At 41.4% G+C, this 12,913-nt stretch overlaps 1 protein-coding gene and 1 long non-coding RNA gene across 2 annotated transcripts in view; both read left to right on the forward strand.

The window, feature by feature from the left end:
- Nucleotides 1-12,913, forward strand: part of SHC3 (SHC adaptor protein 3) — a 183,447-nt gene that overhangs the window by 60,076 nt on the left and 110,458 nt on the right. The window lies entirely within an intron of this gene.
- Nucleotides 1-12,913, forward strand: part of LOC139439479 (uncharacterized) — a 33,082-nt gene that overhangs the window by 6,020 nt on the left and 14,149 nt on the right. The window lies entirely within an intron of this gene.

A 12,913-nucleotide genomic window follows, 5' to 3' on the forward strand; every position in this document is an offset into this window, starting at 1 on the left:
CCACGCCTCCTCTTCCCCCACCCTCCGCGGTATTTTTGGGAAGCACAGAGCTGCATTCGGAAGGAGAGCTCACTTTTTCTTGCAGCCGCACTGGCGTTTTCTAAATTTACCCGTTCTAACCACGTCTCCCCGGGCTGTGCCTCTCGCAGCCCTTCTGCTCCAGAGGGGTGAGGCCTGGCAGGGAGGGAGTCAGTGTTTTCTCAGCTTAGAATTCTCTCTGAAAACACCAGCTTGCCTGCATGCATATGCATCCTGGTTTTTGGAATAGAACAGGCCGAGCCCTTCAGTCTCACTTGTACATCCGTACTCGAGTTCTAACACCAGCTAGGATAATTTTGAACCCCGTGGCTTCTTCCTTCACATGGGTTGAGGAGAGCTGTGTGCCAGGCCATGCCAGGTGCATGGGGCAGGACATTCTAGGTCCCCCACCACCCACCGCCCAAGTGAGAGGCCCAGGGGCACAGGGCAATAGGACATGCGGTAGGAAGCACGTGTGAAAGCACCCCAGAAGAGAGAAGGTCCCAGCCCACCCGAGTCAGGAGAAACCTCCCAGAGGACGAGGACTTAATGCAGAGGCTTTCCCCTGGCTCGGTGGTGCCCACCAAGAAAGCAAAAGAACGAGGCAATTGCATCTACTTGGAGTTGGGTTCCAAAGCAGGACCACAAGTGTCAATGGAATGTGGTCAGAGAAACTTGAAAATCCCTTAACTGGACTCACCTTGGTCTTTCCTGTACAACTCTGGGCAGCAGTGAAGGGACCCAAGAAAAATCTGCATCCCCCAGAGGGCTGGGACACGGAGCCAGGCTGCCTTTGGGACAACCGGGAAAGCCCACCTGGAGAATGGGGCTTTCACTCCTGCTCTCCCACAGCAGCTTTTTCCGTTCTGTTTTAATGCTCCCTTCTCTGCAACTTCAGTGTCTGATGATCGTATTCTTTACGGAAATGCCCAGTATGTGCCGGTACCTACATTAGTCAGGTTCTCCAGGGAAACAGGACCCAAGAGGAGATATATAGGATGTAGTGTAAATATTATGAGGTTTCTTATAGGACCTGGCTCAGGCAACTGTGGGGAATGGCAAGTTCCAATTCCACAGTGCAGGCTGCAAGCTGGGAACTCGGGTGAAGGTTCTGATGAGATCCCCAGAAGGAGCTGGCGGGCTGAAGTCCACATGGAAATCCTTCCTTCTGACTGCCAAGATCGTCAGCTCTGGCTTTAAAGCTTCCAACAGACTGGATGAGGAGACTCCCCTCGTCGCTGAAGGCAGTCTCCTTTGTGTAGATGCAATCAGCTGTAGATGCAATCAGCTGACTAATAATTTAAGGCCATCTATGAAATACCCTCCCAGCAACAAACCAGTGCTTGCTTGACCAAACAACTGGACATCATAACAAAGCCAAGTTGACACATGAACTTAACCATCACAGAACCCGAGCTCTAAATTCTTGATCAGACCCTCACGTGTAGACCCTGAGACCTGAGAGCAGAGAAGCCATTTGGGAATGTGTTCTAGGAAGCACAGGGTGGGAGTGGGAAAAGTGAAACAGGGAAGGAAGAGCAGCCACCAGGGAAACGTTCATGAGTAGGTTCCCACTGTGGGCAGTGGGCTCAGACTCCGCTGGAGACCCCTTGAGGAAATGTAAGGAGTGTGCCTCAGAATTGTCCTGCAGAGGGACGGGGAACCTGGGGTTACCACCTGCCACCCCTGACTAGCTAAGGCTTGTCCCCAGTGGGCGCCAGTGCCCAGGGCCGCTGGGCTGCCCTCAGCTGGCTGAAAAGGCTGGAGAAAGCCGTCAAGCCTGCCACAGGTCAGACATGACAGCCCTGGCTAAGGGCACTCAGTGCATCCTGGCTCCTGGTGTCTGTCTTTCTGAATTGGGGTTTTCAGTTAAGGACTGTCTTTGGACAGCAGGCTTGTAACCGTTTCTAGCAAAGCCCTTTTTGCTTGGGGGTGAGTTTCCAAAGTTGAACAGGTAAGTAAAGGAATTCTTGAGTACCAGTTCAGTACTGACATGCACCAGAGGAGTGCATTTCGCCAGTTAGCCTCGCTGGCGTTGCCTTCCTCGTTTGTACACCAGATATAGGGCCCCACACCTTGCAGGCTTGTTGAGAGACTTATAAATGACACCTGCACAGTGCCTGGGGTTGTAGCTGGCATCTAGTTAGTGCTCAGTAAATGTGGGTGCTGTTGTTATCATGAGTCTAATTTTGCTGCTCACGCTTCATAAATTTCTGTGTATAACAATATCAGTTATTAAATACCAGAATTATTAATGCAACTTACATAATAATAATTAATTATTATTAATAGTAGCCAATTCAACCCAGGGTATTTTTTTTTCTAACTGAAAAGAAAGGTTGGTTTGATGCAAAAAACTGAAGTTACTGTTAGCAATTTTTGGCAATAACTCTCATTTGAGCTAATATTGTCTAGTTTTTTATTCTGTGTTCCTGTGTTCCTGCTTTGCTAATTGCTAACAACAACAACAACACCAGTATTAAATACTTGCTATGTTCCAGGTACTTTTCTAATCATTCTATTTATTCATTCAACAAATATTTCTTGAGCACACACCAATCACTGTTACAGATACTGGAAATAAAACACAGAATAAGTTTCCCTTCTGTCGTAGTTTGCCAGGCTGCTAGGATAAATAGCACAGACCGGGTTGGCTTAACAACAGGAATCTAATGGCTCATGCTTTTGAGAGTAGACAAAGTCCAGTCAGCAAGGCTTGCTTTCTCCTGGGGTATGGGATGTTCTGGTGTTGCCTTGCCACAGCCCTCAGGCTCCTTGGTTTGCTTGCCTCTCCACCCCTGTCACATGGCGGTATCTTCTTTTGTCTGCTCTTCTGGTTTTCACTGGCTTCTGGTTTCTTCCCCTGTGCCTATTTTAGTTTCCTGGGCTGCTCAAAGCAAATACCATAAAATGGGTTGTGTTAAATAGTGGGAATTTATTTGCTCACCGTTTTGAGGCCAGGAAAACAGCTGAATCAAGCACCATCAGGTGATGCTTTCTTCCCCGGGACCAGCGCCCAGCCTCCTGGGCTCCCCTGCCCCAGGGCAAGGCACGTGGCGTGTCTGCTGCTCTTCCCATCTCTTCTGGGTTTCACTGCTTTCAGCTCCTTGTCTCTGTGGCTTTCTCTGTCTCTCTGAAGTTCATTGTCTTATAAAGGACTCTAGAAAGAGGATTAAGACCCATGCTGATTGAGGCGGGTCATACTTTATTTTTTTATTTTTACTTTTCAAAAGATGTATTTATTTATTTATTTCTCTCCCCTTCCCCCCATCCCGGTTGTCTGTTCTCTGTGTCTATTTGCTGTGTCTTCTTTGTCCGCTTCTGTTGTTGTCAGCGGCACAGGAATCTGTTGCATCATCTTGCTGTGTCAGCTCTCTGTGCATGCGGTGCCATTCCTGGGCAGGCTGCACTTTCTTTCACGCTGGGCGGTTCTCCTTACGGGTGCACTCCTTGCGCGTGGGGCTCCCCTACGGGGACACCCCTGCGTGGCAGGGCACTCCTTGCGTGCATCAGCACTGCGCATGGGCCAGCTCCACATGGGTCAAGGAGGCCCGGGGTTTGAACCGAGGACCTCCCATGTGGTAGACGGACGCCCTAACCACTGGGCCAAGGCAGGTCATACTTTAACTGAAGTAACATCATCTTTAACTGAAGTAACGTCATCAAAAGGATCCTACTTGCAATGGGTTCACACCTACAGGAATGGGTTAAGTTTAAGAACATGTTTTTTCTGGGGTGCATACAGATCTAAACCACCACAATGGCCCTCTCCAACTTCTAGCTTCTGGTTTCTTTTCTTTAGAAAGCCTCTAGTTATAGGAATTATGACCACTCTCCCTCAGTTGGCCACACCTTAACTAAAACAGCATCTTCAAGAGTCCTATCCACAATGGGTTCACATGCACATGAGCGCAGGTTAAGGTTGAAGAGCCTTGGAGGGCAGTGTAGCTCAGAGGTTGAGTGCCCAGTGCCTCCTAAAAAAAGGCTAAAAGAGTGTTGGGGTATATATGTTGGAGTATGTAATTTAGTTTACCACACCTCCTTTGTGGGGAGAAAGAAAAAATAAACATAGACCCAAGTAGGATATTAAGGGGAACCATATGAACTTCCCATTTCTGAAGATGACAATGGTCAGATGTAAACAATCTCATATAGAAAAACATAATAGTTTCAGGTAGTAATGAGAACTTGTGTAACCTCATGAGACAGGTTGGGCTCAATCTAGAGATGAGGAAACTGAGGTTCAGAAGTTTAAAAAATTGTCTAAGACCACATAGCTAGAAAGTGGTGAAACTGGGATTTGAACCAGAGCAGACTGAATCCAGTCTATACTTATTACCACCCCCATTGTACTGCATATTCCATCCTTCAGAGAGACATGTTGATTACAGGCCAACACTGGGAAGCCCAGTGGCCAGCTGGGCACTGTTTGAAAGATGGAAATTGGCCCTAATTACAACACTGTCTCAAAGCATTTCTTGACTACTTAGTGGCGTTGAGCATGGCACAAAGAAAACGGATGTAAACATGGCTCCAGTGGGCAAGGTGTGTCCAGACAGTGGAGTGAATGTGGCGGATGCACATAAAGAAAAGCGTCACTTACGGAGTGCACGGTGGCCTCTGCCAAGAGGGTGTTACTTGCTTCCGTTCACCCTGGGAACCATCATGACCCTGGGGGGAAGCCTCCATACCGTGTTTCAGCAACTCTTAGTTGAATTTCACAGAGTAATAGAAAAAAAATGTAATACAATAAGAGACTATAAAAATATCAGATGAGTAATTCATAAAAAGGAGGAGGATTTTATAATTCTGATCTTTCCTTGTTTCCAGGATCTAGCTACCTTAAATAGCTTGAAGTAGAGAAGGGTGAGATGGTTGGGTGAGATGGGATGGAAAGGGGTGTGACTGGTGAGTAGAGAGGATAGACGGAACGTGAAAGCCTGTGGTGTGAGGTGCAGTGGAGTGAAACGGGAAAGGTGAAGCTGGAGGGCATGAAATGGAACAGACTAGGGTGAGATGGAATGGGTTTGAGTGGAAACAATGAAATCTCTTCTGTCTTACTCCAAGAGAGATCCATTTCCTTTTCTCACTTTGAACACCTGAATAAATCCATCTGATTCTCATTTTGTCTCTAATCAAAAAATACCAACATCATTGTATTCCTTTGTTTTCCTCTTGCATTTCAAACACTGATTAACAGTCTACACCAGGGTGACTTGATAGCTGTAATTTTCTGAACAAGCTGGTTATGCATTTCAGGTACACGTATATAGTTGTTTCGGCCAGAAAGAGCATTTATCACCACAGGGCGTGAACACTTCCAAACATGGGCCGAGCCCCTGGGGACCTGGAAGAGGAAATCTTCCTAGGGACCGTTTCCTGGGGAGGGGGTGTTAGGCACAGGGTGGGCTCGATTTCACCAGGTTTTAGCAGAGCAAGTCAAGTACTTTGCAGAGTCTCATATGCAAAGCCTCAAGATTTATTTGTAACTTATTGATCTATTTCCTTATTTGACAGCCTATTAAGCTGTCTCTGTCCCCTGGTGGAACTTTCTGGCTAGTGAAAGGATGCCACTCTTTCAAGACTGGGAGAAATGGGGCCCTTGGTAATGCCTGTGATGTCCTCCCATGGAGATTCTACCTCAGTGGGGTTGGGGAAGGTCTGGACAGCCACATTTTTTCAGTTCCCAGGAGGATCCTGCCCCATATTTCTGGATAATCACAGCAGTGGTTCCCAAATTTGGGCCTGCACCAGAATCGCTGGGAGGGCTTGTTACAACACGGATGCCTGGGCCCCTCTGCCAGAGTTTCTCATTCAGTAGGTCTGGGGTAGGACCCTAGAATTTATACTTCCAGCAAGCTCTCAGGGGCTGCTGGAGCTGCGAGTCTCGGTACCACTCTTTGAGGCCCAGTATTTTAGGGTTCTAGTTATTTTTACCTTCTAAACCATTTACAATTCCCATCTATGGAACCATGGCTTTGAAAACTAGTCCATTTATTTTTTTTTTTCAAGTGCTCCCACTCATCCAGAAATTTTAAAAATTGAGAGCATAGACAACTTAGTGGCTTAGAATGGCTTAAATAGAATCCATAAAATGAATACGTGGCATTCAAGCGCATGCTTTCCTTAAGGGCCATCTGGTATGGTGTGTATTTATAATCCTCATGTCAGAAGCACATTTGTGTCGGAATGTACCTCTCTGCTCCTTTTCTGTCTGTCTCTTTCAATTCACTTACCCCCAAAATATGTCATTCCTTAAGGATGTGTTGATTCCACAAGGGTCCTTGGCAGAGGGGCAGTACAGCATGGCAGCTTTTTTGGAGTCAGATTATCTGGGTTTGGTCTATAGCATTCCAGCTGTGTGACCTTGTGCAACTAATTTAAGTTCTCTGGATCCCAATTTCTCCATCTTTAAAATGAGAATCCCAATGGTGCCGCCCTCAGAGGATGAAGAATTAAATGAGTCATTATCTGAAAAGTATCTAACGGGGTGTACATGGAAGGGCACCAGACATGTTAGCTAATATTAATATTTTCATTGTATTATATCCTCTCTCTGTTGGTAATAGCATTGCTTCAGCTAACACTCCCACATTTATGAGCCACAAATCTCTACCTGCACCCCTGACTTTTCTCTTGAAGCCCAGTCTCCTGTATTTGTAGTTGGCCATTAACATATGGCCTCATGGAGATAGTTGCCAAGTCTGATGAGTATTATTTCTGCATTGCCCCTTCATTCTGTTTATTTCCTCCTGTTCTCACCTCCATCACCATCATCGGGTCCAGCTCAAAACTCTGAATTGTTGTCATATCCACAACCGACCCGTTCTCCCAAACCAGAAGCCTGGCAGTCAGCCTCATCCCACCTTTTCCCTTTACATTTGTTGATTTGCCTTTGGAAACTAGTCTTTGCTCTCCCTTCTTCTAATTTCTCCTTCAGTTTTCTTAGTACCTGCTAAGGTGCCTGCAACATAGTTTTGGCCGCATGACTCCCCATTGAACTTCATTGCTGAACCATTATCTGAAGAATAAAACGAGAATTCTTCGTTTTACATTAGTGTCCCTCTTCGCCACCCCGACTTACCTTTCCAAGTGCGTTTCTCATGATCCCTCATTCTGCTGCTTCTCCAAACTGAACCACATACTGCCTCCTTCTCCCCATCTCCTATCCTTGCCCTCAAGGGTAAATAATCAGCCACAGAAGCATTTTCTTTTGCCCCGTGCTGTACTTCACCAACTGGCCTATTTTCATCTAGAGACTTTTCCCTCACTGCACAATAGTCCTTTTAAAGACACAGACCATATTTCATTCACTTAAAAATGCCATCTTATTATAAAACACTTCCTTGTTTTATAACCACTAAGAAAGAAAAGCCACTGCCTGTTAAAATATGACATAATGACTAAGCAAACTCAGAGGGTCAGAATCTAGAATATAGATTACCGGGAGATGCAGTGGGGATAGGAAAGAGAGAATTAAAGCTTAAAATGGACAGAGTTCCTATTTGGAACAATGGAAATTTTTTCATAATGGGTGGTGGTGATAGTAGCACAACACCGGGAGTGTAACTAATAGCACTGAAATGTGCTGAATGTGGTTAAAAGGGGCAAGTGTTAGGTTACGTATATTGTAAGAGAATAAGAATTTTTAAAAAACCATGGACTGCACCACACAGTTAAATAATGGCCTGCAGTTAATAGTACAATTATAAAAATGTGCTTTAATGAATTGCAACAAATGTACCACACCAATGCAAGTTGTTAATGATAGGGTGGTATATGGGAATCTTGTATTGTATGCATAATTGTTCCGTAAACCCATAACTTCTCTAATAAAAAATATGACATAATGCTTTCTTATCATTTAGAGTCAATTTATAATGAACCTAAAAATTGTTTCGGATTTTTTCAAGCATAGACTTGTATCATAACTCCTGCATATTTGTCAAAAGAAAAATATGTGCAATGTAAAAAAGGTATTTCTACAAACTTCTTCAAAGTCAGAGTCTGTATATCTGAATCATTTCTTGACTCAGAATCATTGCTCTTTAAGGTTTTTCTATACTTGATGGGCCTTTAGGCCACTTAAGAGCACTGGAAATCAATGAAATTGAAATTTTTAAAAAATAGAGAAAATCTTTGAAATCTAAACAGGTTTTAAAAAATATCACCATAATCAATAAACTGCTAACCAGGCTGATCCAGAAAAAAGAAAGAAAATACAAATTACCAATATCAGGATTGTAAGTGGGGATATCGCTGGGGCTCTTATCAGCATTGAAAAGGTAGTAGAGCAAAACTATTAGCAACTTTGTGCCAATAAATTTGATAACTTAGATGAAATTGACAAAGCCCATGAAAGGCATAACTACCAGAGTTCACTCAAAAAGTAAAAGATAAACTGACTAGTCCTATATCTATGAAAGAAATTGAATTCCTAGTTTTAAAAAAACCAAAAAACTCCCCAAAGAGAAAACTCCAGACTCAGTTGGATTCACTAGTGAATTATACCAAACCCTTACGGAAAAAGAGAAAACTGCAGCCCAGTATATGTCATGAACACAGCCACGCACAAAAACTAACAATATATTAGCAAACTGAATCCAGCAATATTTGAAAAGGATAAGAATACTTCATTCAGAAAAAGTGTTTGGCCAAAGATCACAAGGTTGATTCAACATTCAAAAATCAATCAATGGAATTCCCCGAATCAGTACACGAATGAAAACTTAAGTGAAAATCTCAATAGGTGCGGAAAAGCCTTTGAAAAAATTCAAAATATATTGGGAAGAGTTCAAAAGTAAGAACACTCAGCATGAATGAAGAAAACTTCCTCAATCTGATAACAGGACAGTCACAAAACACCTATCACTAACATGATAGATAATAGTGAAAAATTGCAGGCTTTTCCTGTAAGATCAGGACCGAAGCAAGGATGTCTGTTTTCACCCCTTTTATTCCATATTGTACTAGAGATCCTAGTCAAAGTAGTTAAGCAAGAAAAAAGTACAATCCATACAAATTAGAAAGGAAGAAATATATATATATTTTTTTGCATTTGACATAGAAAACCCTGAAAAATCTATGTAAAAGCTACTAGAACTAATAAGTGAGTTTAGCAAGTTGCAGGCAACAGGTCAATATACAAATGTAAATTGTATTTCTATCTGCTATCAAAGATCAATTAGAAGGTGAAATTTAAAAAGATGATTCACAATGACATAAAACATGAAATAGGGATAAAATTAACTATATATGTGTAGGATGTGTATGCTAAAAAACTAATAAATACTGATGAAAGAAGTTAGAGAAGCTCTAAATAAATCAAGAGGTACACTGTGTTCATGGATCAGTAGACTCAGTTTTTCTAAAATGTCAATCTTTCCAAATTGATCCATAGATTTAAATCAATTCCAGTCAAAATCCCAGTGGATCTTTTTGTAGAAATTGAAAAGCTGATTGTAAAATGTAGATAGAATAGTCAAGGACCTAGAATAGTTAAAACAATTTTGAAAAAGAAACAAAGTTCCAGAACTAACACTATAAAGTTAAAGTAACAATACAGTGTGTCAGTAGCATAAAGGCAGATGAGTGGATTAATGGAACACAACAACAGAGTCCAGCAATATACCCACACACATATGGCTAATATATTTTTGACAAGGGTGGCAAGATAACTCAATGGAGAAAGGATATCTAGTCTCTTCAACAAATGCTGCTGAGGCAACTGGATATCCATATGCAAGAAAGAAAAAGAGGGAAAAAATTCTATCCATATCTCACACCGTGCACAAAAATTAACTTGAAATATGTCATAGACCTAAATGTAAATCTTAAAACTCTAAAACCTCTAGTATAAAATACAGGAGAAAGTCTTTTTGACCTTGGGTTAGGCAAACCATAAAAGAAAAAGTTGACAAATTGCCTTCATAAAATTAAAAATTTTCTCCTTGAAAGTCACCGTTAAAAGAATGAAAAGACAAACCATTCCTTGGGTGAAAATATCTGATAAAACACTTGTATCCAGAATGTGGAAAGAAGTCTTACAGTTCAATAATAAAAAGAGAAACAAAAGCTCTTTTATATAGGAAAATGATTTGAATGGTGCTCTATTAAAGAATGGATATGGATGACAAATAAGCACATGAAAAGATGCTCAACATTATTAGTCATTAGGGAAATGCAAATTAAAACCATATAGAGATGTCACTTCACACTTACCTGGAAATGGCAAACCGAACAAAATATCTTAAGAATACTGAGGGCTGGCAATGACATGGAGCAGCTGTAAGTTTCAGACATTGCTTCTTGGAGTACAGTCATATTGGAAAACAGTTTAGCAATTTCTTATAAATAGTCACTTACCTTATGATCAAGCAATCCCATATCTAGATATTTTTCCAAGAGAAATGAAAACATTATGTGCATACACATAAAATCGTGTATATGAATGTTTATAGCAGCTTTATACATAATTGCCTCAACCTGGAAGTAATGTAAATATCCATCTACTGATGAACAGACAAGCCAATGGCTGTAGCTCAAAACAGTGAGATACTATTCAGCAACGAAGAAGAACAAAATCCTGATACACAGAACATCACTGCATTCACCCTGACAAGAGTCTCTTATACAAGGTATTAATCAATGTGTCTAGGCAGAGATTGGATTGTCCCAAAATTCTATAACAGGTGGCATGACCATTTGGGGACTGTCTTGCTAATAAACAGTTGTAAATTTAATGAAAAAATTCCTGATACATGCAGCAAGCTGGACGAATCTCAAAAGTATTGTTATAAATGAAAGAAGCCAGCCACGAAAGTCTACATGCTATATGGTTCCATTTATGTGACATTTTAGAAAAGGTCAAAACTATCAAGACAGAAACCAGATCACTGGTTGCCAGGGTCTCGTGGTAAGGGAAGGCAGCTGACCACAAAGTGGCATGGGGAAACTTTTGGGGTAATGGAGATAATTTACATCTTGATTTGGTCCTGGTTACATGACTACATGTGATTTCCAAAATTCTTGGAACTAAACATCTAAACGGGGTTTTTATTATAAATTATACATCAATAACCCTGACCTCTAATGAAGGTGCTCCACTATTGTCTCTGGAATTTTCTTTCCAACAAATAATATTTATTCTGCAAGTTTTGATGCCCATATGTAGGAAATAACTGCAATCATGACTACTGCCTGGCCCACAGAGATTTCAGAAATGTTAAAATGTGAAAACATGTACGTCTTAGATCAAATGTATCAACGTGGTACCCTCACTTTACCAGATCTAAGACCCCTGATGGTCTCATTTGAGCCTGGCTTATCCTAACCCCTCACAGTCTTTTGTTTACTATTTATTGGGTCAATTAATTTATTTGATAGTAAAGGAGTGCCTTAGACCTGAACTAATGAGTGGGAAATTTTGTACCTTAGTAAGCATAGGGTGTGTCAAGATAAAAATTAAGCATGAAATTTAGATGAAATGACTGTAATTTGCAGATCGAGATTTTTCTGATGATAAAAATAACACAATAACACCAAAAAATTAGCATGTGCTTATTGGTACAAAATTGGAGTCTATCCAGAAGCAGTATAAACTCCCACCCACATCTCAGCAATGTTAATATTTTAAAATACCATATTTTCATTCCAAGATGTACCCTTTTCACATTTTAATGTCTGTGAAATATGGAGGCATCTTATAATCAATGGTGTCTTAACATCTTTTTCTGACAGGTCAGTGGCAGTTTGTGTGGTTACTCTTGTTAGCACAGTTAGACAACTTAGACTCCACCAAGCATTGAAAGAATCTTGTCATTGGCTAAAGTCACTCCATTGATCCTTTCTGGAAAGGACAAGCATTAAAGCTTGCAGAATGGGCACCAGTAGCTTGGATAAACTTACTGGAAATAATCATGGAACATTTTTGTGAGAACGTGCTATATCATCTACACTCTAGATGACTCAGAGGATGAATTGTGTAGGAAAATACAGACATGCACAATTCTGAATCAAAAATGATTCAGAACGTTGGACTCAGAATGTGAGGGAATTTGAGGGATATGTTAACCTATTTGTTTCCCATGCTTATTCTTTTTTGACCAATATGTTATTTAGAAGTGTGCAGTTTAATCTCTAAATATTTTGGGATTTTCCAGCTATCTTTCTATTATCAGTTTCTAGTTTAATTCCATTGTGGTCAGAGGGCAAACTTCATATGGTTTCTCTTTTCAATTTGTTAAGATGTGTTTTAAGGCTCAGAAGGTGGTATATCTTTGTGAATGTCCCATGTGAGCTTGAGAAGAATGCCTATTCTGTTGTTGGATGAAGTGTTACATAAATGTCAATTAGGGAAGTGGATGTGGCACAAGCAATTGGGCTCCTGTCTACCATATGGGAGGCCCTGGGTTAGATTCCCAGGGCCTCCTGGTGAAGGCGAGCTGGCTGGCACCACCGTGGAGAGCTGAGAGCAGTGAGTGCAAACAACAGGGGAGGGGGGAAATAAATAAGTAAAGTGAAATTTAAAACTAAAAAAATAGTATCAATTAGATCCATTTGATTGATGGCTCTTTTGAGTTCAACTGAGCCCTTGACTGCTGGATCTGTCAATTACTGGTAGAGTGATGTCAACATCTCCAGTTACAATAGTGGGTTCATTTATTTCCCTTTGCAGTTGTATCAGTTTTTGCCTCACACAATTTGATGCTGCATTGTTAGGCACATACACTTTAAGCATTTTTATGTCTTCTTGGAGAATGGAGGACCCTTTTATCATTATGTAACACCCTTCTTTAGCCCTGATAACTTTCCTTAGTTTGAAGTCTTCTTTGTCTGAAGTTAATACAGGTGCTCCATCTTTCTTTTGATTAGTGTTAGAATGGTATGTCTTTCT

The sequence above is a fragment of the Dasypus novemcinctus genome, chromosome 8, assembly GCF_030445035.2.
Source record: "Dasypus novemcinctus isolate mDasNov1 chromosome 8, mDasNov1.1.hap2, whole genome shotgun sequence".
Taxonomy (NCBI): Eukaryota; Metazoa; Chordata; class Mammalia; order Cingulata; family Dasypodidae; genus Dasypus; species Dasypus novemcinctus.